Genomic DNA, 27408 nt, shown 5'->3' on the forward strand with positions numbered 1-27408 from the left:
TGTTGCAGGGGAAGCAGCATGGGAATGTCTCCTCTTTGCTTCATTAGCTGTATTCAAACTATAGCAGCTGTTTGTAGAAATGAGAAGGGTAGATAGGATTCTGGTTGGTTGAACAGCTCTTGATTACTTCCCTTAATAGTACTAAAAGCTGTGTGATTCCAGGTCCTGCTCTGAGATTAAGGAACTGTAAATATAATGTGAGGATCAGATCTAGTCAGCCTCATGTGGGAAACTGCAAGGCACTTTCTGAGGAGAACAATGTTAAATAGGAGAACTCATCCCATGATGCACTTTGTGAGGCCTTCATTAGCTAGAAAATCCCAGCGTATCCTAAACATGACAAGCAGAAACATGAGTGTAGCCTGTTGCATACAGAGTTGGACCTAGGTGAATTCCTGAGTAAATGGTTCTGTGTGTACCTTCACCTAAGTTATGCCAGGATGCTGCTTTTCCAATTTTATTACCCTTCTGAAACTTTTCTGGTATTTACCAAAATATTTAGCAGTCAGAAGCACCACCAACAACAAGAATAGTGATGTTTAATTTTGACTAACCATGGGAAAGGACACAATAATAATGGTGTTACCATTGCAATTAGAGTACCCTGATGGTTACAGTTTGACTTTTACAGTGAAGCCATCACTGTTTACAAGGCGGCCTTTTTCTTATGGTAAGGACATAAATTTCTGTTCACGTTTCTTATTTGAGCTTAATTACCTTTCACACTTTCTTTCCCTGTGAAAGGAGACAGAATCAGAATTCAGAAATGAAGTTCTAAGGCTTGTTAATTGGTAACATCTCAGTCTTTGGAGACATTTGGTAACTTTATGTTAAAATGGGAAATGAATGGAAGGATATATTGGAATTGGAAGTCCAATTGGGAAATTGAGAGGGAGACACTATACTTTTCCTTGGCAGAGACTTGGAAGCTTCTTGCAGATGCTGTAGCAGAGCTCATACATGAGCATGTGTAAGAAAGGGAGTGGTGACTGTTTAATAGCAAGACCTAGAATGTCCCTTCTGCTGTTCATACAGGCACTGATATTATTTACATCTCTATGACCATAGTTTAGGGCTGTGCCAAAATTTCAAGTTTCCCCCTCCAGCTAATTGATTATCTGATGTGAGCTCCTTTGACTTGGCAGTATCACATATACACAGGGTGAGGTACAGGGGCAGCTGGCATGCTCATTTCTAATTTCAATGTTTGGCAGCTTCCGATATCAGCACAGGGAGCACTGAAACGCTTGGCACTTCATCCAAAAGTAATGAAGTCTTTCACTTTACCCAGTGTGAGGGTAAACAGGATGTTAGCCAGAGTTGCTTTGGTATCAGATATCAGATAAGGGTAAAACGCACCATAATTTATGGACTAAACTAGAAGTTACTCTTTTACTACTTCATTTTCTGTTCACATTATTATTAAACCATTTGTATGTTTTCTTTGTAGTGAAGTTTTAAATTAATATCTTACATGACTACAAAAATAATTTAAGTATTTATTTAATATAAAGCTCATTTCTTCTTGCACTTGACAAATTGAAGAGAGGATACACAGAACATATAGAACACATGCTGTGGCTTCAGAATTCTTGCCTAACCTTGTGTTTCTCAACTTTTACTTCTGTAGACCCATGCCCGATTTATTTTACATTAAATGGCAATGTAAAATGCAGTTGTGAGAGGAAGTATGGATGCATATAATAGCACAGAACAGACTATGGGTTTCTCAATTAATGAAGTATTAATGAAATAAAAATAATGAAGTACCAATAAAAGTGATTAAGAAAGTACTGGCAGAGATGATACTTAAAATTGCTCTATAATATAATTGTCTTGCTGAAGACAGAAGGTGTAATTGGTAGAATGTAGATTTCCAAGAATTTGGTAAGGACCTGAGATATTGCTAATTTAGCTGTAGATGATGCAGTTAGTTCAGGAAATGTGTGTAACCAAGTACACAGGAAGATAACAAGATTTTGCAAAGATGTATACTGTAAACAGGATTCTTCTGTTTTCATTCTGTCCTCAATGAAATTTTATTTGATACTTTCATGAACAAAATTAGCTCAGAAATACAGCTTTCTGCTTATAGGGAGTTAAAAAATAAATATCATTCAAATCAGAAAACCATATATACAGAACTGAATGGCCATCAGCTCTAGAATAATAAGACAGAGATAAAGCAGTCTATTTCAAAGTGAAAAGTAATGCATTTGGGAACTAACAGTTGTCATAATTTCACCTGTAAGAAAGTAGAAAAACTTGGGTTTTATTCACTGAAGGGCTGAGCCTTCAATGTAGCATCTCTGTACTTAAAAAGGAAAAAAAATACCACTCTTCCCCCAAACAAACACAAAAAGCCCCCACAAAATAAGAAAAATCTTGAGAATACTAGTTCCATTGTGCAGAGTGTTGCTGAAGCCTTATCTGGAGTATTGTACTACCATGTTCAAAAAGGTGAATTCATGCTGGAGCAGAGGCATACAAATCACTGTAGGGAAGAGAACTTGGCTTATGAGAGGCTATAGAAACTGATTTCTTTGGCCTTGCAAAGTGAATATGAAGAAAAATGCTTCCTGCTGTAAAAGAATTGAACAGGGCTATTCACCAGGGAAGAAAAAGGTATTTAAGCTCAGAGATAATGTTGGCACAGGAACAAACAATAAACTGTTAAGAAATGAACTGAAGCAAGAAACCAGGAATCTGTCGGTTCAGAGTTTCTGCATGTTCCTTCAGTAGAAACAGGACTAAGAAAAATAGAGTAACTGGACTAGGTAGGTAGATCTCCTTATGCTAAGGTGCTTGGGAGCTCTGAGAAATTGTATGTGCCTAACAAAAAGGCATACTGAGCTAGATGAGTTCTTTCACGTGCCATATTTTTACTGTGGAAGTTCAGGTATTTGTGTTCAAGCATAGCTTGATTTCTATGATAAATCTAAATAGCTAAATCTCATTTCTCCTGTGTTTGGGATAATTGCTGATAAACAAAACAAATAAACAAAGACCTTTTAGGTTTCCATCTGCTTTCAGTGTCAAATGCTTTCTTTGTCTCTGGCCCTTGTACAGTGTCTACTTTTACATGGCCTGCAGCCAGATCTCCTTTAGTCTGTGGTTTTGTGACCTTGCAAAGTTAGCTTGGTACTATGCAGCTGGGAAGTTTCCAGGAAAAACCTAGATTTTGTAGGGTATATTGGCACTTCAGTAGGTGGCACTCTTCACTTTGGGTCTTGCTCCAAATCTGATTTTTCCTCAGGAATGAGGAGTTTGCAGTTTTGCCTGTGGCCTTAGATAACTTCTGTTTTGTCAAGTGTTGTTTGATCTCTCTGAATTCCTCTCATTGTATTGTTTCTATGCTTTGAATTTTTCTTCAGTGAAATATTTGGAGTAAAATCATCCTAACACTGAAATTACACCAGAAAAGGACCCAGTAATTGGGACATAATCAACTTCCTCTTGCACAAAAGTTCATCTTGCAGTAATGCAATGGTTTCTGTTAAATTGTTCCAGATGGATTTGAATAGAGCTGAACTGTAGTTGTCATTACTCCTTGAAAGTATTTTGTATGCTGTCCAGGCTACTGTGAGTGGTGCCACAGTGTTCAACTCATGGTATACCTAAATCTTCATGTTGGTGGTCTGTAAAGGAGCCAGTCCTGTTTGTCTGACATTCCCCTTACGCATGGGGTCCTGGTCTAATGTAACTGAACAGGAAGGAAAGTTTGTAGTTAAGCTGCCTTTAGAGCTCCCCAAACACACTGTCTTGACTACACCACTTCCTCAAGCTCTAATGCTCTGGACCATGATTTTGCAGTTCACCTTTTCAGGAAATGTAGTAAGTAAGAAATATGATTCTCAAAAAGCCCCAGAGAAATTCCACAGAAGTTTTCTAAAATCTATACAAATCTTGTCCTATCAAAAGAAAATGGATGCGCACCTCAGTTTCTTCACTGTGTATTTCTTGAGGTTTGGCCTAGAAGTTCCTGGTCCCTTTGCTTGATTCTCACCCAAATAACTTTCTCTCTCTTAATCATTGGTGATCTCTGTCTGTATGTGGTTCTTTATTAAAGGTACTTTCCCCTGAAACAGGAGAGGAGGGTTGACAAAAAGGAAGAGGAAAAAAAAAGTGAGGCTTCTGTTGACTCTCTTGTTACCATTGACTTTTTTTTAAAAAAAGTCTTAACTATGTTGTCTCTCTTAGGTTTTGATGGTATTCTAAATCTCATTGGTTGCCAATATAAAATAATAAAAAAATCAGATTTCAGTTTGTGGTGACACTTAGTCCCTTTTCTGTTTTCAGTACAGTACTATGAATAAGTTAAACTGTCTCTTCTGTTTGTCTAAACTGTTCTGGTTACAGTCAATTATAAGATCTCCTTAAGCCTTGCACTGCACATTCAATCCTGGGGCAAACAGTAAATAATGTAATAAGTTGGTGTTGATGAAATATCCATGTTTTCCAAAATTATTAGTCTTTATTTTCTCTTCTAATGGCTGCCGCATGTTTTGTGTGCATTGCCAAGCAGTTTTCCTAAAGGTGAGAGCATGAACTGAGCTACATTGTGTGAAAGAGAAGACTCAACACTGATGACAGCTGCTGCTAAATTACCATTTCCATTACTCTGTAACTTCTCAAGAACGGTATTTATTTTGTTTAGAAGATCTTCCTTCAGAGAGTGTATGACTTGAAATAATTGTACCTTCTGACGTGGTTCTAACAATTTTTGGAGGTCTGTGCCTTGAAGAATGCCTGTCATTGCATTAGACTTTGTTTTGAAAGCCTTCATGTTCTTTCTTGATGGCTTTGACTATGTCTGTTCAGTTATACTTTACCTTCTTTCATCTTCGTATCATTAATTTTAGGATAGGATTAGGTTGATGACATGAGAGGTCAAAATTCTTTAATATTCCACCTCCCCTCAAGCTTTTACTTTATTTTTAGAAAATTTCCTCAATGCCCTCTCACCACTGATAAAAGCAGCACGTAACACTTTGCTTATTGTGGGGTACAAATTTTGCTATGGCAGTGGAAGTTTCTCCTTGATGTGCCTTTTACTGTAAGACAGTGACAGTGGAATTTAGACTGCATCCTGGTAGCCGTCAACTTCCAAACAGAGATTTGTATTGCAGCCCTCTTGTGAGTGATGGCTATTGTAGCATGCACTGAAAACATGCTGACCTTCAGCAATTCCCTCTCTGACTGAACAAAGGGGATGTCTGTTAACTCCAGCCTGCTTAAATTCTGCATTTGCTTTTAGGATGCTTCTGTGTATAAGTGTAGATTTAAAAGTTTAGAACATGTTTTTAAGAACTGACAAAAATGAACTGAGTTTCTAGAATACAAGTTAGTTACAAGAATATCTACAGAACATCTGCATTTTTTAATCCTTCTGTGGCAGTGTTCATATAATAACATGGTTGCCTGAGCAGCTCCTTCTTTAATGCTGTCAAAACATTTTGACTCTGATCACTCTGACTAGTGCACTAAAAAGATTCACTTGCTGGAAAAGTGTAGGCATAATGCCCTTTGCAAACGTTTGCCCAGATCCTTTAGCAGTAAGCAGGCAAGTCCCCAAAAGTACAATGTCAAGCCTGTGACCATCTTCATATCCTTAGAGGATAATTTTGTAATTCTTGCCTTTCTAAACCCCTTGTGCTCTTTACAGAAGTTGTTTCTGTCTTTAGTGGTGTATCTGTCTTTAGATTTTACAACTTCTCTCTGTGTGTAACCTTCTTGGAGCACTGAATTATAGCTAGTGTTTCCTTCAAATACTGCAGAATCTCTTGCTGAACTGTGCTTTTTCAGTAGATTGATGTGTAATCAGGTAGTTTTGAAGTTCATTTAGGGTTATAGGTATCTGAAGCAGCTTGAGTTGCTTCTAAATTGGCTTTAAATGGACACAGTTAAATTCTGGCTGCAAATTAGAAAAACCTTTCTCATCATTAAGTCAAAGATCTGCAGTAGTCTTCTAGAGTGTTTGCATAAGAAATCCCAAAGAATTTTGAAATGGAGTTTAAGTATTGGTGGTAGTGGTGCAGCACTGATGACCTGAGAGTGCTCCCATATTTTTGTGTTCCTAAATGCATCCTGTTGTGGCCTGAAAGTACAACGTGACCTAGTTATTAAAGTAAACTGTTAACTGGAAAGGATGGAGTAATTCCATTTCCCAAGTTTTGATTGTGTGTCTGAAGTGTGGGGAGCTGTGCTGGCTTACTTACTGAAGAGCTTTTCTGAGTGCTTTGTAAATGACAAGGAAATAGTGCACACCTTCACAGCTGCAATAAAACAACTGGAAGCAAACTTAGGAAGTGGAACACAATGTCTGGAAATGTGGAATATTCTTTTGAGAAGCCTAAATACTTCTAAGTAGCAATACGTTCTTGCATTGATTTTGTATGGGAACAAAATCCTATTGGAGATAATAAGTAAGTACTATTGAATATAGCTATATATGTAGCAGTAATTAATAGCTGTTTCCCTGAGGATTTTAAATATTCAGGGAAATCTGACAGTGATGCTTTATAGTTTATCAGATTCAGAGGTGGGAAGAGGTAGAAGTTGCCTTTGCCAAGGGCTATATATCTGCATTGTAACCATGCAGGCTTGTTAGTTCCCTGGAGATGAAGTGGCTCTTTTGGCGCTTTCTATATCAGGTCATTTGGGTAAAAAGAGTTTTCCCAAAATTTTATCACAAAGCTGGATGGGTGCCCTTAGAAGATTTAGCTGTCTTGCAGTGATGTCCTGGAATATTGGCCAGAAATGTGCTTTCAATAGGTATCAATTTGCAGTTATCAGTTCCCAAATGTGGATTTGCTCCTGCACAACTGAAGATTACTTTTAGATACTTTCAGAAACTATTTCTAATTTAACTTATATATGTACAGATGTATACATAGTCGTGTTGACATATTCACTTAGTCTGCTTTTAGACTCATTGAAACTTCATAGTTAAACTTTAAATAGTATGTGAATAGTGAATACAAATATGCTAGGAAATAACTACATGTCGGTAATTGTCAGCTATTAGATTTGTAGCACAATGCACAAATGTTTGCTAGACAGGAGTGTGAGTAATCAGGTGACATTTAATGAAGGAATGTGGATAATGAAGGCATTTAATGAAGGAGTGTGCGTTTTGGAAGGTGATTCAGATTTGTGCCTAAACTGTACTTAGTCTCATAACAAAAAATAAAAACCCTACAGTTTTATTAATCTGCTCTGCTTATGCTATTACTTTGACTATGCTTAGATATACTGTTTGGTGGGAGGAATGTACTGCACAGAAATAAATCCTTTCATGTCCTCTTTCTTCTTTACCCTTTTTCTGTGCCTGGTATGGGAGAGCTGTCTAACAGTATTTTGTTTTACACACATTTCTCCAACCAGAGGTATATGCAGCAACTTCCCCGTTTGTGCAAGTGGAGTGCTCTGGGACAGTAAATTGTATAAAGGTATCCCTGTAACTCACTGAAAAAAGCTTAACTTGCTGGAGTTGATGGCACTTCAGTCAGTTGCCTATAAATAAATGTGGGTGTGCATTCTTCCAGAAGATATGTATTTACTGTACATATGATATCTGTACAGCACATAATTTTTGGGTAAATCAGATTTCTCCCTTCAGAGTAAACTTCTGGGTGATAGCCAAGGTGCACAGTCATCTTTATGTTGCTGATTTAACCTCGTTAAGGGGAAGGGGAAAGCTATATGCCTGTCAGTTTTCCTCTGCTGTCATGTACGCATGCTAGGGTCTCCAAGTCCAGCTTCATGTCTTGTTGATCCAGCCTGTGTACAGCATATGTTCTGTCTACTGTATACGTTAATTTGTCTCCCCAAGTGTACTTCACTGCCAGAGTACCACCCTCAACTAACTTTGCATAGGTGTCTGTCTCTTCTGTACCATCTGCTTTGAGTGGGAGTGAGTATACACCAAGAAGAAAGAGGAATTGGAAGTGCAAAGATGGACACTAGTCCCCCTGCCCCCCAAGCTTAATGATAAAAAGAATATGGACCAAAGCCAAGTATATTTTGTATCGAAGTCACTTCCTCTGCAGAATACAGTTAAATGAAAAACATCTGGAGTAGCTTGTTGAGTTGATTTTGTTCTGTGCTTTGTCCTGGTAATGGATTTGTTTTCAGAACTGAGCATTCTGCATGTTTCTTGGTGGATGCTAGTAGGCTTGGAAATATTGCAGCATGTGGAACCCAGTAAAACATGATTTCAATTTGTTTTCCTTGGCTTCTGTGTGTCATGATGTGTTCAAGATGATAGGGCCTGGAAAACTGTAAATTTTAGTTAGGTCTCAAGTATGAATCCTGAGCCTTGTCTTCATGTTGTAGGGGAAGTCTGGTAGTTGGAGGAAGGCTGCTCACTCTGTTCCTGAGGGTGTACTGTGCAGCCTATGTTTTGTTTACATTAGAGGTATGCTGACAAAGCTGCTGGCTCTAATACTGGACTTAATAGTTTTGTTTGGGTTTGCAGCTGTGTCTTGCTGGCCTTTCACTCTGCCTGCCTGCAACTCTTCACAGAATTATATACTGCAGCAGCAAATCCCACTGCAGTAATGCTGCTGAGGCCGGGATTCTGGTGTATTTCTGTGTTGTCCACGGAGTTTGCCAGGCACGTTGAAAAGATGGAGATAAGTGGATGGGCATCTGTGTGCTCTCATTGTTTTGTGACCATTTAAGGGGCTGTGAGCTGAAATGAGCCTTATGACTGTTTTTCCTTCAGCCTTGTTCTTGAGAAATTAGCGTTGGGGGCAGTGAAGATGGAGTTCCTTTACCTTGTTCAGCTAAGATGCGTGGTTCAGAAAAACAAAAGAAAAGAAGAAAAAATAAAATTTAAGATCTTGGAAGGTGAAGTTTTTGTAATGATTATGGAATAGAAACCCCTGAAATATGTGACTTCTCATCTTAAAAGATACATTAAAAATTCAAACGCTTAGTTGCTTGCATTCTAATACTTGTATTCTAAGAAAGGCTGCATTGGTAAGGGATTGAGGGATTGTGTTCCTATTGCTGCCATGGAATCAAATCTGTGTCCTGTGCAGTGCAGAGTGCTGCTCTTCAGGACCTTTCTTGTGCAAAGCATGGCATCTGTGGGGAGTTCTTTGAAAGGTAAGGTTTTAAAAAGATAGGCTGATCTCAGAGAGATAAAGAAAATTCCTAGAGAGAGGACGACTGTCTCTTTAGGTAATGGCTTCCTTCAAATTTCATTTAACAAAGAACAGTTCATGGGGGAATTCTGTGTCACTTTTCTCTTTAGTAGCATTTTATTTGGCAAGTAAGTACTTTTAAGTAGGATAAAAATGTTGGTCCATCAGCCTTTTCTGTGAGTCATTTGATATTTGAATATGAACACTTAGTGGTCTAGTCAGCAGGTCAAGTAAAAGCACAGATTTTCCAGTCTACTCATGTGGACCTCAGTGCAACGCTGACTGAGGTCACAGGTGAGGTATGCAAGTCTGTATCCTTAACTGGTGATCACAGGTCACTACTTACAGTTCCCTGTTTTGGAGAGTATAGGATTCCCCAACAGCCAAGTAGATAGGAATTTGATATTACAGGGAAAAAGGCAATGGTGTTGCCAGTGAAACTACACTTGTAAGTAGCTTTCACTTAACCAGCTCTTTGTTTCTATCTACTGTTCTAATTCTTGGAACATGGAGTAAGGCATTTTATCCATCTCATCCTGGTTGACTGGCTGCTTGGAATAGTCTTTCTGTGTTGCTCACAAAGGAAAAACAGATTTAGAGTTTGGGAGGAGCTTCAGTGCCTGCTTGTTAATTTGTGAGTACTTGGTTTGTTCAGAGCAGCAGCTTAAGTTCATCTCACTTTTCTCTGTTTCTTTTTGAGTGATAAATGAAATCTCTTTGGGGGACAGAGAGTGAGAATGAAGAGACATTGGGGTTCACAACCTCAGCTGCTGAAGTTCAGCACCCAAATCTGATCCCAGAGAACTGGGATTCTCTTCTGAGTTTCCCATGGGGCGTTCTTCCTGCCAGCCTACAAAGTCATCTGTATTACTGGGTATTGCAGTGAACTTTGGCCTAAATCTGCTCTGGTGACGTGAAGAGTAATCTGAAACGCGACTTCTAGTCGGTCTGTCAGGTCTGACAACCTGCAGATAGACGGAGCGGAGCTCCTCAACACTTCTCCAGGTTTCGTTGCCTCACTGCAGCACAGCAGATGCAGGGTAGCTGAAGGTTGGCTTTCCTGTGTTGATGGCTGCTGTCTCTACATGCAGGTAAAAAGCCCAGTACCACAGTTTTTCAGCTGTATTTGTAAACAGAATGGTTTGGCTGGCTGATTATAATGGTAGATTATAGGGCAGTGACACAGGTGCTTCATGCTTCCTGGTGCAAATTGCATTGGTTTTGATCTTCTGTATCACAAGGAGTCTCCCTGGCCCTCAACACTGTCACCTTCTCCACCCCTGCCTGAGTACAACCATCATTCTTCATTGCCCTTCACAGGCTTTACTAAAGCATACTGAGTGTAGGCTGTACAAAAGCCCTGTGAGGCCTGGGGTCTGCAGTCCTGCCTTCTAGATTTACTTTTCTGTCCTGCTATAACTGCATTAGCTGCAGGTGCCACTTACAGGTGATTGTAGTGCAGAGAAGTCACTGCATTTTAATGGCTGCTCAGCTGTCATTACTTGGAAAAACCCCAGTGCTGAAGTGAGATGGCACCAATTTGTACCAAATGTGGATTTGGCCACTGTGCTCACCCTGGCTTTGAGATGGAAGCTGTATGAAATGTGTTCTTTGCAGATGGCAAAGTGTGGCATTTCTCCATATCATTAAACTTAGTAGGTCTAGCAGGCAGAGCTCTGTTTACAGTAGCTGGAAATTTATGTGGAGAAGGTGGGCTCAAAAGGTCTGCAATATCGAAGCAGAGCTTGAGTAATGGCCCCTTGTGGTTTTCCTGTGTAATGGCACTATGTTTTTCCAGGCATTTAAGCTATGGGGAAAAACAGAAGTCAGGCTTCTGTTCAGATAACGTTTTTAAAATTATTTGAAGCATAAATTTTGAGTTCAGCAAAAATAAGTTATTTTTGAGAACCTTAGTTTTTGGAAAATGCTTGTATAAGATATGCTGTAGAAATGCAATTTCAAAATGTAATGGTAATAAAGTATGCCTTATTTCTTAGACTTACATAAACATTTATCTTCTTCCTTGAATTTTGTATGCCAGCTTTTTGTTCCACAAGGAGCCTCTCTTCATGTGACTGGAGGTTAATATTGTACTGTCTTATCAAGCTTCAGTCATTGCTACTTTGACAGCTAATGCAGCATCGGATGGGTGCTTAATCACACGGCTAACCATAAGTCCATAGTAAATCCCATTGCTGTTATTGGGGCTTTTACCACTTGTGAACATCACCTTGTATTATTTGGAGTTAGGAAGTTGTTCTACTTCTGCATATGTTTTTCAGAGATTTGTTATTGCCTTTTCAGACTGTACATTACTGTTTTGGCATGAGGAATTTTGTAAAAGCACAAGATATTAAGCACAAGATAAATATTCTCAAGGAGGAAGATTTTTTCCTCCCTTGTAGTACTGTAATGTTTCCTGTAATGAATCTGCTAACCTGGCTGTTAAAGAAATGATATGTGCTGCAACTCACGACTTATTTTTGGCACAGGAACAGAATGGTTATGGGTACTGGCCACACACTGACATGTGAATTGGCATTCTGGCACCCTTTGGCTGTTTTTGCAGCTGCAGTAAGACCTAAACTTTATCCCAAAAGGGGCAGTTTAAGTCCCTGGATTTGTAAGGGAGACCTGTTGCATGTTTGCAGACAGATTGAAGTCTCCCTCCTCTGTGTACCTTCAAGGTAGCAGTAACAGACAGGAGGGCAGGCCATCAGCAGTATCACAGAACATGCTGAGTTGGAAGAGACCCATCAGGATCATTGAATCCAACTCCTGGTCCTGCATGGGACACCCCCAAGAGTCACACCATGTGCCTGAGACTGTTGTCCAAATGCTTCTTGAACTCTGTCAGGCTTGGTGCTGTTGACCACTTCTCTGGGGAGCCCATTCCAGTGCCCTACAACCCTCTGGGTGAAAAAAACCTCTTCCTGGTGTCTGACCTAAACTTTTCCTGACTCAGCTTCAATGCTGAGTTTCCTTGAGTCCTGTCACTTATGTGATCTCTTCACCACAGAGAAGAGATCAGTGCCTGCCCCTCCTCTTCCCTGCCTGAGGAAGATGTAGACTGCAATAAGGTCTCTCTTCAGTCTCCTCCAGGCTGAACAGACCAAGTGACTTCAGGCACTCCTCACACAGCTTCCCCTCAAGGCCCTTCACCATCCTCGTAGCCCTTGTTTGGACATTTGCTAATAGTTTAGTATCTTTTTTTAGACTGTGGTGCCCAAAACTGCACACGGGATTTGGTGTTCCTGGTCTGTACACATCTGTACATCCAGGGTTGCCTTGTCCCAGGTTGCAGAGTCCAGGACTTGTCCTTGTTAAACTTCAAACTGTTGGTGATTTCCCATCTCTCTGATTTTTTGAGGTCTCTTTGCAGGGTTTCTCTGCCCTTGAGCAGTATGCTGTTCTAACATACACTAACTCTGCCTTTAGTATTTTGGGCAGGCTAGTGGAACACAGTGTTTTCAAAAATTCAGAGGCCTAACTGGCTATTGCACCCCTCGATACTATCTAGAAAAGGCAGTCAACTTTAAGCTTCCAAAGTACTTGCTCCCAAGAGTATATAGAATTCAGTATTAAAGGAAGGTAGAAATTTGCCTTTTAGTTTGTGGTTTAGTGTTGACTAACAAACCAACCCAAAAGCTCATATCCAGCACTGATTTTTGTGGTGCATTTCAGTTGCTTTTCATATAGCTCCATGTCTTTAACAGATGTTTGCGTTCAAAAGGGGTGGACAATGTAGAAATGTCTCTCATACTTGCAGGTCATACTGTAAGCATGTGCTTAGTTGGAGACTGTGGTGAAAGGGATCTCCTTACCCAGAAATCATACCTACGAGTATCTCTGCTTTGGGAAGTCATCTTGGTAATGAATGTGGAATATGCATTTGACATGGTGAAGTATGGCTGTGAAGTTGCTATATCCTGATGCTGTTGATCTTTCAAAGTAAATCTGTTTTTTCCCCTAAGTTTTGGCATTGAAGCCTGTTCAGTCTGTGCTTTAAGTACTCATGACTGCTTTTAGTTATGAAAACACCAGTACTACACTTGTACATTAGACACCAAGGGACTGTGCAGGAGAATTATTTTCTGCTTGATCCTATAACACTTCATTAAAGTGGGGTTGTGGTCTTCTGACTGCATGCCAGTACATCCATTTTATTCCAGTGTCAAAAAAGAAGAGAAGAAACTAGGTTATCTTACTGATAAGCTTCTGAAAGCACTACCTGGCTTTTAGAGAAGTACTTCAACAAGTGTTCTGGCCCTGTCAGTAAAATTTCCAAATAAAACCAGACATTCTTAAACTAATAAAATGCATTAGCCACTTAATATTTAGTTCACTGTCGTCATACAAACAATATTCTTTGAAGTCTTACTACTGGAACTGATATGTTCACATAGCTACAGGACCACAAAAGCCAAGAAAATCAGAGTTTACACTTTCTGGGGTATATTTGAAAAATGAGGGATAGGGAAAAAAGGGTAGCCTGGCTGCTGCAGAGATAACATGCATAATCCTTCCAGTTTTGAAATGGTTTGGTTATGGTCTGTCTGGAAGAGATTGTCACCAGTCCCCTTTAAGAAGGCTTTGATTATTTTGCCACCTTTACTCTTAAAAATCTAATTTTCTGTTATTTTCCTAAAGACCTGAAGAAGCAGCTTCTGCAGTGTCTTCTGTTCATAAAAAGGCATGTGGAACAACTGTCTTCTACAGAGTCCAGGCAGCAAACTCGGCATGATGTTGAAGCAAAAGTTTGTTGGGGTCAAACCACTCATTTCTCTCTCATTCCTCTAATGACGTAAGGATGAGGGCACAACAAGGTTGGTGGCTGAGAAAACAGAGGTTGTGTACGAGGCCTCCCATATCTGTTAGTTATGAGGTCACTTGGCAGGTGACCTCTGAAGTGGAATAGGATTCAGGAAAGCTAATGGAGAGGTAGGAAAACCTGGCCTCAGTGATTAATTGGGAAGTGAGAACTCAAACCTCTGGGGAAGGGCCCACAACTCTACTGCCCAGTGTTTTACAGGAATGTGAGAATGCTGGTTTTGTTGGTCTTTCTTGGTATCTTCGTACCAGCAATCTTCTCTTCCTCTCTTCTTCCTTAGTGCAAAAAAATCTGGCTTGGTGTTAGGATAAAGTTCTGAATTAATGAACACTCACTAATTATTCAGAAAGTCAGGACTTTTATTTCTTTTTAAATAGCTGATGTATTTCCTTATCTCTGTAATAGAATTTTCATACTGAAATAACCAGATAGACAAAATTAGTTAGAAAGTGAAGCCTACTTTTGCCTTTCTTTCATGAAAAGGAAGTTATTTTAATGTAGAACATGACCAACTCCATCTAAGCATAGGAAGGGCAAGGGTGGCTATAGCCTTTGTAATTGGTACAGAACTGCTGTTCGGCTCCCCAAGGATGGTTGGTGGAGCAGAGGTTAGCCCCCAACATGCAAGATAAAATTCTGAAATCTCAAAATACTAATTAAGGCAACAATCCAACATTCTGTCTTAAATGTGACCCTCACTCTGCTATACTGCCATCTTTGCTAAAGAGTTTGAAGAAGAGCAGGAGAAATATATGTAATAATTAGGATTTTTTTAAAGTTGCTTTCAGGTTATCAGTAGATAGGACATCTAAGTAGCGAGTCAGTTCTTACATAATAAAGTAGCAGAGATTGATAACAAAGGGATTCTAGTATGAAGTGGGCACACAGAAGTTTTAAACAGGATTTAATTTCTGAAGTCCCAAGAAGACATAGCAAATTTTTGGGATCATGGCAAACTCTCGGCAGTTTAGGATGCCCGTGGTATAACCAAGATGAGACCAGCATGTTTAACTGTTTAACAGAACAGGGCTTTGAAATCTGCAGTGCTGGCTAGAGCTGTCCAAACAATTGTGGTGTCAGGTGCAGCTGGGACCAGTCATGGCAGTGGAAGGCAGTTTGTGAGGTGATGCGAGATGTGTTTTTGCAATTTTGGAGGAATTTCCAAATAGCTGCCCAGCTCATGAAGCTTGTAGGGTGCAGATGGTGCCTGCTGCCTTTGGTGGTCACAGCATGACAAATGCTGACTTGGGAGTGAACAGAAAGTGCTAACAAGGTATGAGGAATGACAAGAACCTGCTTGTAGGAGGGTGGCAGAACATCTTCCTAGTTTGTCAAAGGAGAAATTTTCTCTTGTGAATTAAATAAATTTCTAATGGTGGAACAAGTTAATCATGCTGGAACATGTTTTTTAAAAAATACCATCAGTTATCAAAATTAAGACTAAGATTCATGAAACAAAGGCCAGTTCATACTTTGTGGGGCTCTGATCACACAGCCAATTGTCAAAGCACAGCATATGGTGGAGGAAACAAAACAGACCCCAAACACTTGTGTGTGTGTGTATTTTCTTCTTTTAATAGAATGGTCACTCAGTGACCATTTTTGCTGTTCCAACTGAACTTTTATTACGCTACCTATTCTATGCACTGTGCCATTCTTCTGTGGTATGTAGAAGGATGGGAGTAGCTGTAAAAGCGAGCAATTATCTATCCATGTCTATTAAATTGTCTTAATAAATTGCAAGGCTTTCTATGCCTGAGTTACAGTCATTAATGGATGTGTCAGACTGATGCTATTGCAAAAAATGGTATAACGATGCTGAGAGTTGTACCTACATCCCCATCGTAGTGTTTTACTAGGGATTTGTATCAGTTCCAAAACATCTAAATACAGTTTCCTGGTCTTCAGTGTTGCTGTTTAATCTGATTTTTAACTTAGAAATTCTTCTGTTAGTGCCAGCTGTTCTGAAGAATAAGAATGGTTTTATTCAAGTTTGACAAAGTCTCTTTGATTAAAAATTGCACAAGTTCGATGTGTTAAACATTACAAGAAAAAAACCCCACAAATCTCACACAAATAACCACATAAAATCTGATCCCAAACTCACTCTTAGGTTAAAGACTCATTTTAAATGGAGAAAAATGAGATATCATGATTGGATTTTCAACAGTATTTGAGATCAACAGACTTCAACTCCTGCAGTCAAGAATGGATTTATCAAAAATACTTATTTGTAGAAAGGTGTATTTTCCAAGTTAACTTGTCTACCTAGTTTTAAGGACTTGCAGTAAAGGCACAGTATGGCATGATGGGACCTATCACCAAAGACAGTGTCCTAAATAATTATTTCTTTGTTTTGAAGTACCTCTTTGATTCTCTTCTGCCTTGCTGAATGGATGGTGTTGGTGATACACTTCTACAGGCAAGCTAAAAGGAAAATAAGGATAAGTATTTTCTTTGAAAAAAATCAGGGCATAAATTTAGTCAGCACTGCCCTTTATCTTTGAAAGAAAGCTAAGCATTCAAACAAATATGTGAAGCTTCAAAATCAAGAATATATGAAATGTATATAGCTCGTGTCATCAGTCTTGCTGATGCAGATGAAAACAAAGTTTTAAGTTGGCTTTGCTTCTTTTTCCTTTTGCATTATTTATAAAGTTAGGTCTGATGATGATTTTGCAATCTGTGTTTGTAGTAGATGCCTGTACATTCTGCTGGCTCCATCATTAAACAATGCATTGTATTATCTGGCACACCAAGCTCTGAAGTTTTAAATTATTCAAAAATGTTTTTGTTGTGAGCTGGCGCATTCTCATTAGCATGTATCTGGTCAGCCAGGCTGAGTCAGTCATGCAGGGAAAATTTGCAAACTGCCAGGCTTGTCACCTTCTGTTAACTCAGGAAAGAAGCTTGGCCTGAAACAAGTCTTGACTGAGAAGTGTGTGGACAGTACTGATAGCAGATGGTACCCACACCCTTATCTCTGAAGGAACTCGGCTGCAGGTTGATGGACCGGGTGAAAAAACAAGGATGTGGTTAGGACATGATTTTGTGATGTGTTTGAATATGCAGAGGTAAAGAGGGAAGAACTTACTGCCTTGTACTGCCGAAGAGTAAGTGTCCAAACTTCAGTGATGTAAGCACCTGTCACTGATTGGTTGAATGCAGTACTACTGTGGAGAAGTTATGGGCTCTACTGAGGTCCATGTACCTAATTCCTCCTTATAATAATTTTCTGGAATTTAAGTGAATATTGCCTAATCTTTTTATTGCTTTAAATATGAAAAAAAAAATCTCCTTTTGTTATCATAACTTCTATCTAAAACAAGTATTAGCATGTTTGTTTTTGGCAAGGAAACAAAAGCTCAGTAGCCAAGTCTAACTTTAATTTGCATGAAAGTTGAAGGCATCACAAATAGGAAGCAAAAAGCAAAGCTCTTTTGCTTTGGTGCTGGCTTTCATGATATGTGGGGATATTGTTATATTGGTGTGTAGGATGAAATTTTGATTATTTTGAAATCAAAGAGTGTATTTACAATGATTTAAAGATAGAGGGAAATCAGAATTTCATCCCAGAGATTACTGTCCCCAAGACTTCCAGGATTTTCAATGAAGATGGGTTGTAACGATGATGAGAGAATGGTGTTTGTGAAAGATGTAATAATAATAGAACAGAATGGTGCTTTTTGCATGGTATTTTGTTTGGCTGTCAGGGAAATAGTGAAGATCAGAATTTTTTTGTGTACCACATATTTTTTTTTCTACTTCAGACTTTACTTGGTAAGGCTATACCTGCAAATAACTGAGACTTAATGCAAGTTTGATGGCTGACTCTGACAGAGCTTGATGTTTTATCAACAAATTAAGGCATGAAATTTCATCTTTATTTTCCTTCAGCAAATAATATTTCTGCATTGCAGAATTGTGGTAGCTGCCCACAAATGAATCTTTGGTCTGTTGTCTAGACTTTGCTTAAGCTTTATTTTGGGTTGTATGGGGAGCAGTTAAATGCTTTTCTTCTACAGCTGTATTAGGGGCTGTAGTAATCTTTTTCGGGACCCTGATTAGTATCACAGGAAACTAAAAGCTATGTCAAATAAGACAAGAAATTTTTTGGGGGCTGTCTCTGTGGTTCAGAGGTGATAGAAAATCCATGGAAGGCAAAGTGGAAGGACTAAAGACTGTATATTCATGAGTGGGAATGGCTTTTCAATTGGGAAAGAATAGAAACCCAGCTTGAATTTCTCACCCAAAACACTTGCTTCTGCTGCTTATTCATTGATTACGTTATAAATAAACCGTATGGTACCAAATAAACAGCCAACTTCATAGTTACACACTTCTCTTTACATTTGCTATGGCCCTGTAGTATTTTAGGCTTCGACTAATTTTGTGGGTCACCTGGCTATTTTATGTATATTAATACATATGTTACTACTATTTTTAAAAAATAAGAATTCAGCTTATTTTGCTGATCAACCTTAGGTGCTTTTTTTTCTGTACCCAGAATAGGGAAGTCATTGCTGCTCAAACACTGCAAATGATTGCTAGAGAGAATTTCAGATGGCAATCTTCCTGAATTGAAAAAAAGAGTAAAATTCCATAATGGTGATTTGGCAGTCTGAGGTAGCCTCAAATCTCAGCTGCCAAACTGAAATGGGTTTTTAATAGGAAGAGAAAAATTGAAGGCAGAAAATTAGCAGAAAATTTTTATTGTTAGGTGTCCACACCAGAAAATGTAATATTCATGATCATAACTGGTTTGAAAGTAAGTAATTATTGCTACCCTGTCAGGCAATAGTCATAAATGGAGTAGCATCAATATTGTTTCAGTCACTCCAGCTTAATATAATGGTGCACATATTTAAAGCCATAGATCTGTGTTGTGTGCTGGTGTTAAATACCTGACAAATATTATCTGTCTGTCTTGTAGTGATTTTAATACAGAATCCTGAAGAACTGATCACCTGTTACAGATCCATTGCCTTTAAATTAAAACAATGCTGCCAGATGAACTAGCATACAACTTTAAAAAATCACGTAGGTCCTTGTGTTTTTTATCATCCCGCTTTCTGCCCTACTTCAGAGGTCTAGGAGCAGAATCATGGACTATGTCAAGGCTGCAAATGGCTGTTCAGCTGGTGGGTGGAGAGAGTGGTGTTCTCAGTCTGTCTTAGGAGAGGATTTATTAATGTTTTTCTAGAGCATGAGATGTTTCTCTGCAGCATGTCTGTAACTTCATATGCAGTGAACACTGTCAGCCTTTCTGCAGCTCTGTAGAATGCTTCTATGGCATCTGGACGTTGAGGAAAGCCTAGAGCAGGTACTTAACTGTAAGAAGTGACCAGTTATTTGGTTTCTGAGAGGTAAAAAGCCATTTTCAGGGTTGATACCAGGGGGTTTGAAGTCAGAACCTGTAAGAAGTTATGGGTGCATTTGTTTTATTGTACATATGATTACTGCTAATATATAGTGCTGCTTCTTTCAGAGAAGTATGGAATTTGTAAAATAAGTGTGTGGGTACTAATACAGGATAAGCATTAGGCTAAACATCAATATTGTGGTTGAACTAAGCAGTTCAAGTACTTAAAAAAGGAGGTATGTAACCATTATGAAAATGTCATGGATGGCTAAATCTTTATTGGATATGGGAGTATATAAATCAGAAGGGTCCTTTGACCTTTAGTTTGATTTTAGACCTTTCTGTTATGTTAAGAAAAAATATATTACCTATATGGAGAGAATAAAGAAGAGAGAACATGTTTTGCCACATAAAATAACATGACTTTTTAATTTAAACATCAGTCATTCTCAATGCATTAACTAGACTTTATCAGATTGTTTGACCTTTGCTGTCAAGGGAATAAATGTAATTTTACTTCTCCATAATGAAAATAACATCAGGAAATATATGCAAGAATGCTTGTTTAATTTCCTTCTCTCTGCATTCTTTCTCTGGAAAACTATGAACTGTTGTCTCAGTCCTATCAAGCATATTTTGCTTGGTCTTGACTTTAAAATATGAACACATTTGGTTTTACTTCAAGATAAAAATATTAAGTTGGTTTTAAGTGAGGTAAACAAGTTTGTGTCTTTCACTTTTCAGCGAGTGGAGCTAAACTACTGCTTAGTCTTGTGATTAGTGTTTATACATTTATGTGTATGTCTGTATATGCATTTTATCTTTAAGACATTAATATGAACAAGAGAAACGAATTTACATAATAGTAAATTTAATTAAGTGGTGAATCTGTTGAATTCTTGAACTAAGTTTCTGTTCCTGCACAGGAGTAGATATGAGAGAGCCTGAGAGCAATGTGGGAGGATATGAGAATATTTGTCGCAGAGCAATTGAGTCAATCCTCAATCTAGAAGAGGAGAATCTTGAAGCAGACATACAGTTAATATTAAATCTAGCTAGTGATAATGAGAAGCAAATGTGTTACCAAGTCCTGATGGTGTATGGCCCATCAGGAGTGGAAGCAGTGAAAATGATCCACTACACCTTTCCTCCCAAACACCTTCTTGGAGAGTGGCACATGCAGTGCCAGCCAATTACCAGGGAAGGCAAAATGTCTGTTCATTAAACATGTTGCAGATGTATACTGGGCAACTTCTGGTGTTAGCAGGTGAATGAAAGAAAGGTACAGAGAAAACCATTCAGATGCTGAGAGAGTGTTTTGCTCTGAAGTAAAATGAGCATGTTGTAAATAAATGTTTGACATGATGATTTCGTATTAGTTGGAAAATATAGGGTGTAGAGAAGACTTAACAGCTGCTTAATGGACAAATGCAATGTATCCAATAGATCGTACGACTAAGAAAAACATAGGAAAATGAAAAATGTAGAATGAACAATTAATATCCACTTAAATGCATCAAGGGATCAAATAATCTCAGTAAAACCATAGAAGTTGTATTATTAATCATAGTGAGCTAGTGAAATTCCTTCATACCCACACTCTCCATGCCTCAGTTGGATGGGAAAACCAGGAAACAGAAATCAGAAAACTTGTGATTCAGGATAAAGGCTGGGGGATTTCTTACTGATTACCTTTGTGGGCAGAAAAGGACTTGCCTTGGGGATAATTAACTGGCTTCCAATTAGATTTGATTGAGGTAGTAAGAAACAAATAAATATTAACCATTTCCACATGTTCCCCAATTCAAACAACTTCAGTCCTTTACTTCACGCTCCTCAGCCTGGCCTGAGTAGCACAGGTGGAATTCAGGAAGGGAAAAAAGTCACCACACAGTGGCTCTTCTCTCTTGTTCCTTCCCTCACGCTTTTCTACAGTTCCAGCATGGTTCTTCTCCAGAGGCCATTTCCTTCAGGAAATACCTGCCTGCTCTGGGCATGGGGCTCCTCTGTTATGGGTTGCTGTGTAGACATCTGCTTTGATGCTTGGAGCACCTCCTCTTCTTACTTTGGCCTATGCTCAACTCTGTGTAATTGCCTTAGTGCATTGGATTTGGACTTGATGATCTCTCAGAGGTCTATTCCAACCTAACTGGTTCTGTGAAATTGTCTCCTGGAAAACTGGAAGGAAATAGGCAGTAGGGAATAGAGGTGTCTTCAGTACTTTTTGTATTGTTAGTGTGCATCTGTTTTGTGGGTAAGTCATAGAGGGTAAAGGAAGAGGGTTTTTTGTGTCAGAGGGGACAGCGTTTTGTTATTGTATATGTACTGTAAAGTAAGTGGTTTTGGCATTGTATTGCTCCTTGCTTTACTGTTCTACTGATGACAGAAGGATTCATAACTCAAGAAAAGTGTTTCACCTTAAGAAAGTTGCATGGTCTTATAGATTCTCATGCATGAACAGAGAAGAGTGAAAACACTGACTTTCAGGGACTCACTATTTTATTCTTCTTGTCACTTGAGACTGTAATGTTCCAGACACTGCACAAAACTCTTAAGAAATATTATTGTCATTTTGAAAATCACTCAGCTTCTAAGCTGCGCTTTGCAGACAAGTTTGCAGTGCAAAATAATTGCTCATGTGGCAGCATGTTTCTGAAAAAGCTCTGATTTATGGACTTTGTTTTTGCTTTTCTGTAGGTACCAGGCTGGGGGCAATATGTAGCTGGTCTGGCTTTGGAAGATACAGGAAGTGTTTATTGTTGTCCTGATCTCCCTTACCCCAATAGGGTACAAGCTTTATAGACTAGGAGCCTGACGGGTAGGAACATCCCCAGACAGGGTGTTGGACTTTCCAGGTCTCATTTTTGCTTTTTCATGTCAATAAACTAAAAGGTTACAACACAGTATGATCTCAGGCAGCTTTCCTGAGCCTCATCACTCTATAGATTTGCATGTCCTCTCTACATCTGTACAGTTTAATGGCTCCATGAGAAGAGAGAAGGGTTACATATGGTAGAGAAAGAAAAAAGCTCTTCAGCCCTAGCTTCAGAGTATTCAGTTGTATGTCATTTGTTGTGGTTTAATTCACAATGGAATAATTACTTTTGTAGTTCTAGATGAGTGTCTGTTAAGCCTTTATATGATATCTTGGAATTATATGTATTTAATAGATGTTACAAAACCTCTCAGCATTTCTTGGATGTCTTTTGATTCTCGGAGGGTTGGAACAGGACTATTTCTTTTGTCTGGCTAAATTTTATAAATTAATTCAAGAGAGGGCTTAGAAGTCTTTACATACTTTTTTGGACTAAAGGTTCCTCAGAATTGGGACTCTTGGTGTTTCTATACGGATTAAAATCCTGGACAGTTTATGGTCCATGAACAGTGATCTACATCTCAAGAAGCAACAGACTGTAACCATCCCTCTCTTCTGCTGTGGATATAGATTTGTCAGATAAAGTGCTGTTTTCCTTTTAATCCTCCAAAAGAAGTAAATGTGGACTCATGTGAAATGTGGATATAGCAGAGGGCAGTGTTCTACCAAGAGAGTATTTGTGGCTGAAGCTTTATCATTCCTGTTTTCAGGATTAATTTAGACCTAAAAGTTTTTCCAACAGAGGTAGAATGCGTTCAGTAAATTGAGTCTGATGTTTGTCTCTGCCTGATAGATGGTACATGGTTTGTATTCCTTAGTCAGCATGAGGTTGGCAAGTCCGAGGACCTAGCAGTAAACTGATAATAAGTCAGTGCAGTCTGTTGTCTGATGTACATTCAGAAGAGATTACTGAATGTGGAAGATCACTGTACCAATTTCCCCTCCTCTTTGTCCACAAGTTCTGCTTTGATTAGATAGACACTTCTGTCCCTGCTGTGGTACAACCAAAAAGACCCAAATAAATTCAAGAGGACAAGCATATTGGTAAATTATAGCATAGTAATTCAGTTGAGAGCCAGAAACAGAAAGGATACAGGATCACAGTGAGCATAGTTATGATATTCTAATATTACTGACTTCAGAGTAAAAAGCCAAGGCACAAGAATAGTCTGTCATTCATTGAGAAAGGTGTGTCTAGTAGGAACTAAAGAAACGCATTACAACAAGTTTGGCAAAAAGATGCTAATGAGTTACGCTGTATCTAAAAGAAAATCTTTCAGGTTTTGAAAATCAGCTAGCGATGGATGGGTGGAGGCTGTGCAATTGACATAGTGGTATTGCCAAGTGAAACACATTTGTTTCCAACAGGGAATAAAATACATGCTACTGAAACTCTTTAGCACAGCTTGGAACTTAGTATAAATAAAGTGCATTTTAGAATTATGACAGCAGTCATTCCCAAGAAACAATTTCACTCCCTTTGATTATTTCCCCCCCTCCCTTCTGCATCAATTTGTGCATATATATACATAAACACTTGTGTATTATATTTTAATAAATAATTAGGGTCAGATTTACTACCTCTCACATCCAGGCTGAGGAGGCACTGCATCCAGGGATATGTCAGGCACACAGGTTCTCCTGAAGTGTGAAAAGTCTTAGGTCTCCATCCACTTGGTTGTGGATATTTTTTTTTTTTTTTGGTAGTGTAGAAGTGCCTAGAAACTAATTATAGGCTGGCAGAATTCTTGTCAGTCATGGTATGAACATGGCATAAGAAAATGATAGTTGCCCTAGAGAGCTCACAGTATAACCTGTCATCCTGTTGTATTCTTTGTTAGATTTTGCTTTTCTTTATTATATTTCACAGAATTCTTCTCCCCCCTGCCGCTCCCAGTCAGAATAGGATTAAAGGAGAATAAATAATCGCGTGATGTCAGACATTATATTTAATCACTGTTTCACCCAAATTTGAATTTCACTCTTGGCTGCTGCACTGTGATTTGAAAAGATGGATATAGCAGGCTTAAATCAATTAAGTAACATGCTCAGTCTCAAGGGTTTTGGAGGGGGAGAAATACTAGACAGAAAGGAAGAGAAAGTATTTTTTTTTTCCACTCCTGTACTACTTTATTGCTCTTCTTAAAGAGAAAATATATATGTCATTGAAGGAGTAAAATAACTGAAATTTGACTCCAACTCTTTAATAATACATTGAATTTTTAAAATGTTTTTAAAATTCAGGTTATGCCCAGTATTTGCAGTGAAAATGCAAAAATCAGGACCAGAACCAAAACAGTGATTGTGGCAGTTTCAGAAACTTTTAAAATCTTATTCCGTTGTTGGACTCCACATGCCCAGCAGCTGAGACTGCTCTCTATTGGTAAATATGTCAAATTTGAATGGGTGGACAAAATTCATGATTAATTACTGCTCTGCCATCCAGCAAGTAAAGTTTCATGTGGAATGCTGACAAAACTGTCTGCTAAAGGCTGTTAAAATGGTACCAGTGTATTTTCTCCTACAAATTCCTTAGCATTTATGAATAGGTCTTATGCTCAATAGACATTTAAAGCAAATCTCTAATAGATAGATTGAAACCTTTGAAAAGAGATGACTGTGCCTATTCTGCAATGAATCTTTATATTACTTAGGCTTTACTTTTACTTTCAAGAGGCTTATCTACTGATTAGAGCTTTGAATTGCTCATTTACGTGTGAAGGTACTGCGTAGAATATTGATTGCTGTAGTAATACAAATGATCTCATATTTTTCTAGAATTTACTTCAGCAGACAAATATCAAGTGATGTCCTTTTTAAACAAATGAACATGTCAGATGTGAATGTAGAACTGGATGTTGTGTTCTAGATTGTGGGAATGCTGCAGGCATAACACATTCAGCATATTTGAGCTGTCTAATGGAAGTGAGAAACACTTCTACACAAGTCTTCCATTGTTTTGAAACAATTATAGAATGAAAAATGAGATTTCAATGCTGGGAGGAGATACAGAGAATGATGGTGAGTCGCACTAGTGTGACTGAACAAATACACCTTTCTTAAGGTTTCTATGAAGTTATGGAGCTGCGAAAATTTGTATTGCTGTGACTGAGAACACTCTTGGGAGGTCGGAAGTATCTAAGAACTTGAAGAATTTTGATTTGAGATGCTATTACTACTATTCTAAAAGTAAAAATGTAAAGGGGTGGGGGTGCTTTTTTTTAAGCCAGATGTCAGCTTAGATGGGTGAAAATTCTTAGTAGTGTCTGCATATCAGCCGTTCATGGAATGTTTTGTACCTAAAACTTGGTGGGGGTTGGGACAGAAGAATGTGATACAGGGAAGAGCAATGAATTTACAGCCATATATTCTGTTTTTCCTTCATGGTAGTGGTTAAATGTATCTACTGCCATATTGATAGAACTGAGCTGATTCACGAAACGGGCCATAAATGCTCCACTTAGAAGTGTTATAGGGGAAAGAGGAATAAAACCTCATATAATGCAATGTTTTATGAAAAATGAGGACTAGGTGATGGTGCTAGTGAAAATAGAGCAAGATACGTTTTCTGCTACCTCCAGTCCTTCTATTGTGGCCTGAGGAGAAAAAGTTAGAAGCTTTTAGGACTTTGGAGCAGGGAGCAGGAACTCCATCCACCAAAACGAAGAAACCAGGTGGCTGAAAAATAGCACTGAATAATGACTCATAGCAGTTGAAAACAATTCTGACATTCTTTTTCCCTCTGAAGCCAGTTTTTGTGGAGAAGTTCTAATCCAATATGCAAGCCAATCCATATAGACAGGTTTGGAACTACAGATGAAAAAAAAAAAGAAGCAGAAAATGTCAGGAGTTTAAACTTTTATAAAGGTTGACAAGATAGAGAAGAGAGAGCAGTGATAAGGGCATTTAATCTTAAGGAGGAATCTTTTAAGCAAAGATTGCCTGAAGATGGTCTAGAGATAAAAAGCAGATTTTTAAGAAAAAGAAAATCATATAGTGAATAAATCTTTCTAAAAGGAAAGAAATGGCTCTTTTAAACTGAATGTAAGAGCAAGTAAACATTCGCACTTTAATATTTTCATTTTCAGTCTGACTGATTATGCATAACGGCTCTACAATTGCATTAGCATTTTATAAGTTCAGATTTCTAAATGTCACTTTCCTTTCCGAAGAACTACTTTGTTATTAATTGCTTTTAGTTAGAAGACTGTAAGATGTATCTCCTGACATTACCTGTAAGTACCACTCAAGATTAAATGAAACTAAAAAAGAAAATGGGTAAACGATTTCAATTGTCAACCTTTGTCCCAGCCAGGTCTGTCCTAACTGAGTGATAGTTAACCTTTGCTTTTGGAGACAGCTTAGCATTTTTCTGTGAGAATTTAATCACTGGCCTCATAGGAAATGAAGTACTGAATTCCTGGACTGAATGCAGTGTTTTATGATTCTGTATTCTCACTTTTGCAGTGTATGGATTCTCCATTAAACTCTCCAGGTAACCTATTTTAAATTAAGTTGTGCAATTGCTAACTCAGTTATCTCCGTGGATACATGCAAAAGGGTATTACTGGTGGTGCCTCTGGCTTAAAAAAAAAAAAAAAAAGTGAAAAAACAAAAATTTGACTGTTAGGTAACTGAATAGCAGGTGCCCGTAGTAATTTCTCCAGCAGTTCCGGAGATTTTCTGCCTAGTACTTCTGGAATGCTTAACAGATTTTGCTTTTTCCCCCCCCCCATCTTTTTTTTTTTTTTTTTCCCTCTAGAGGTATATCCCCTAGATATTTGCATATGGTCATTAAGTTTACATATAGGATATACTTTTTGACAACAGTTATATTGTTCAATAAATGGCAGAATTCCTGACCTTATCCTAGGCCATGAAAGCGGTTAATATGCAATCATCCTGTGAGCTGGTGTTCCCTGAAGGCTGACAGGTGCTCTGCTCACCTTCCTTGCTGAAAAATATGCTTAAGTAATTGTGAACAGAAATGTATCAGATGTGATTCTGAAGTCTGTTGCACTGAAATAGAGCAGATATGAAGTACAGCCCCACATGCAAATTCAATGCCCCATGGTTTCAGATTTAGGAGTTGAGTGTCTTCTATTCATCATCGAGTTGCATAACTTCTGCAGTTGATTGCAATTGTCTGTAATGTTAGCTTTTGGTGACTAGGAAAAAAATAGTGCTT

At 38.4% G+C, this 27408-nt stretch overlaps 1 protein-coding gene across 1 annotated transcript in view; it reads left to right on the forward strand.

Moving 5' to 3' along the window:
* COL25A1 (collagen type XXV alpha 1 chain) overlaps positions 1–27408 on the forward strand; it is a 295085-nt gene that overhangs the window by 48833 nt on the left and 218844 nt on the right. The window lies entirely within an intron of this gene.

The sequence above is a fragment of the Cinclus cinclus genome, chromosome 5, assembly GCF_963662255.1.
Source record: "Cinclus cinclus chromosome 5, bCinCin1.1, whole genome shotgun sequence".
In the NCBI taxonomy this organism is placed as follows: domain Eukaryota; kingdom Metazoa; phylum Chordata; class Aves; order Passeriformes; family Cinclidae; genus Cinclus; species Cinclus cinclus.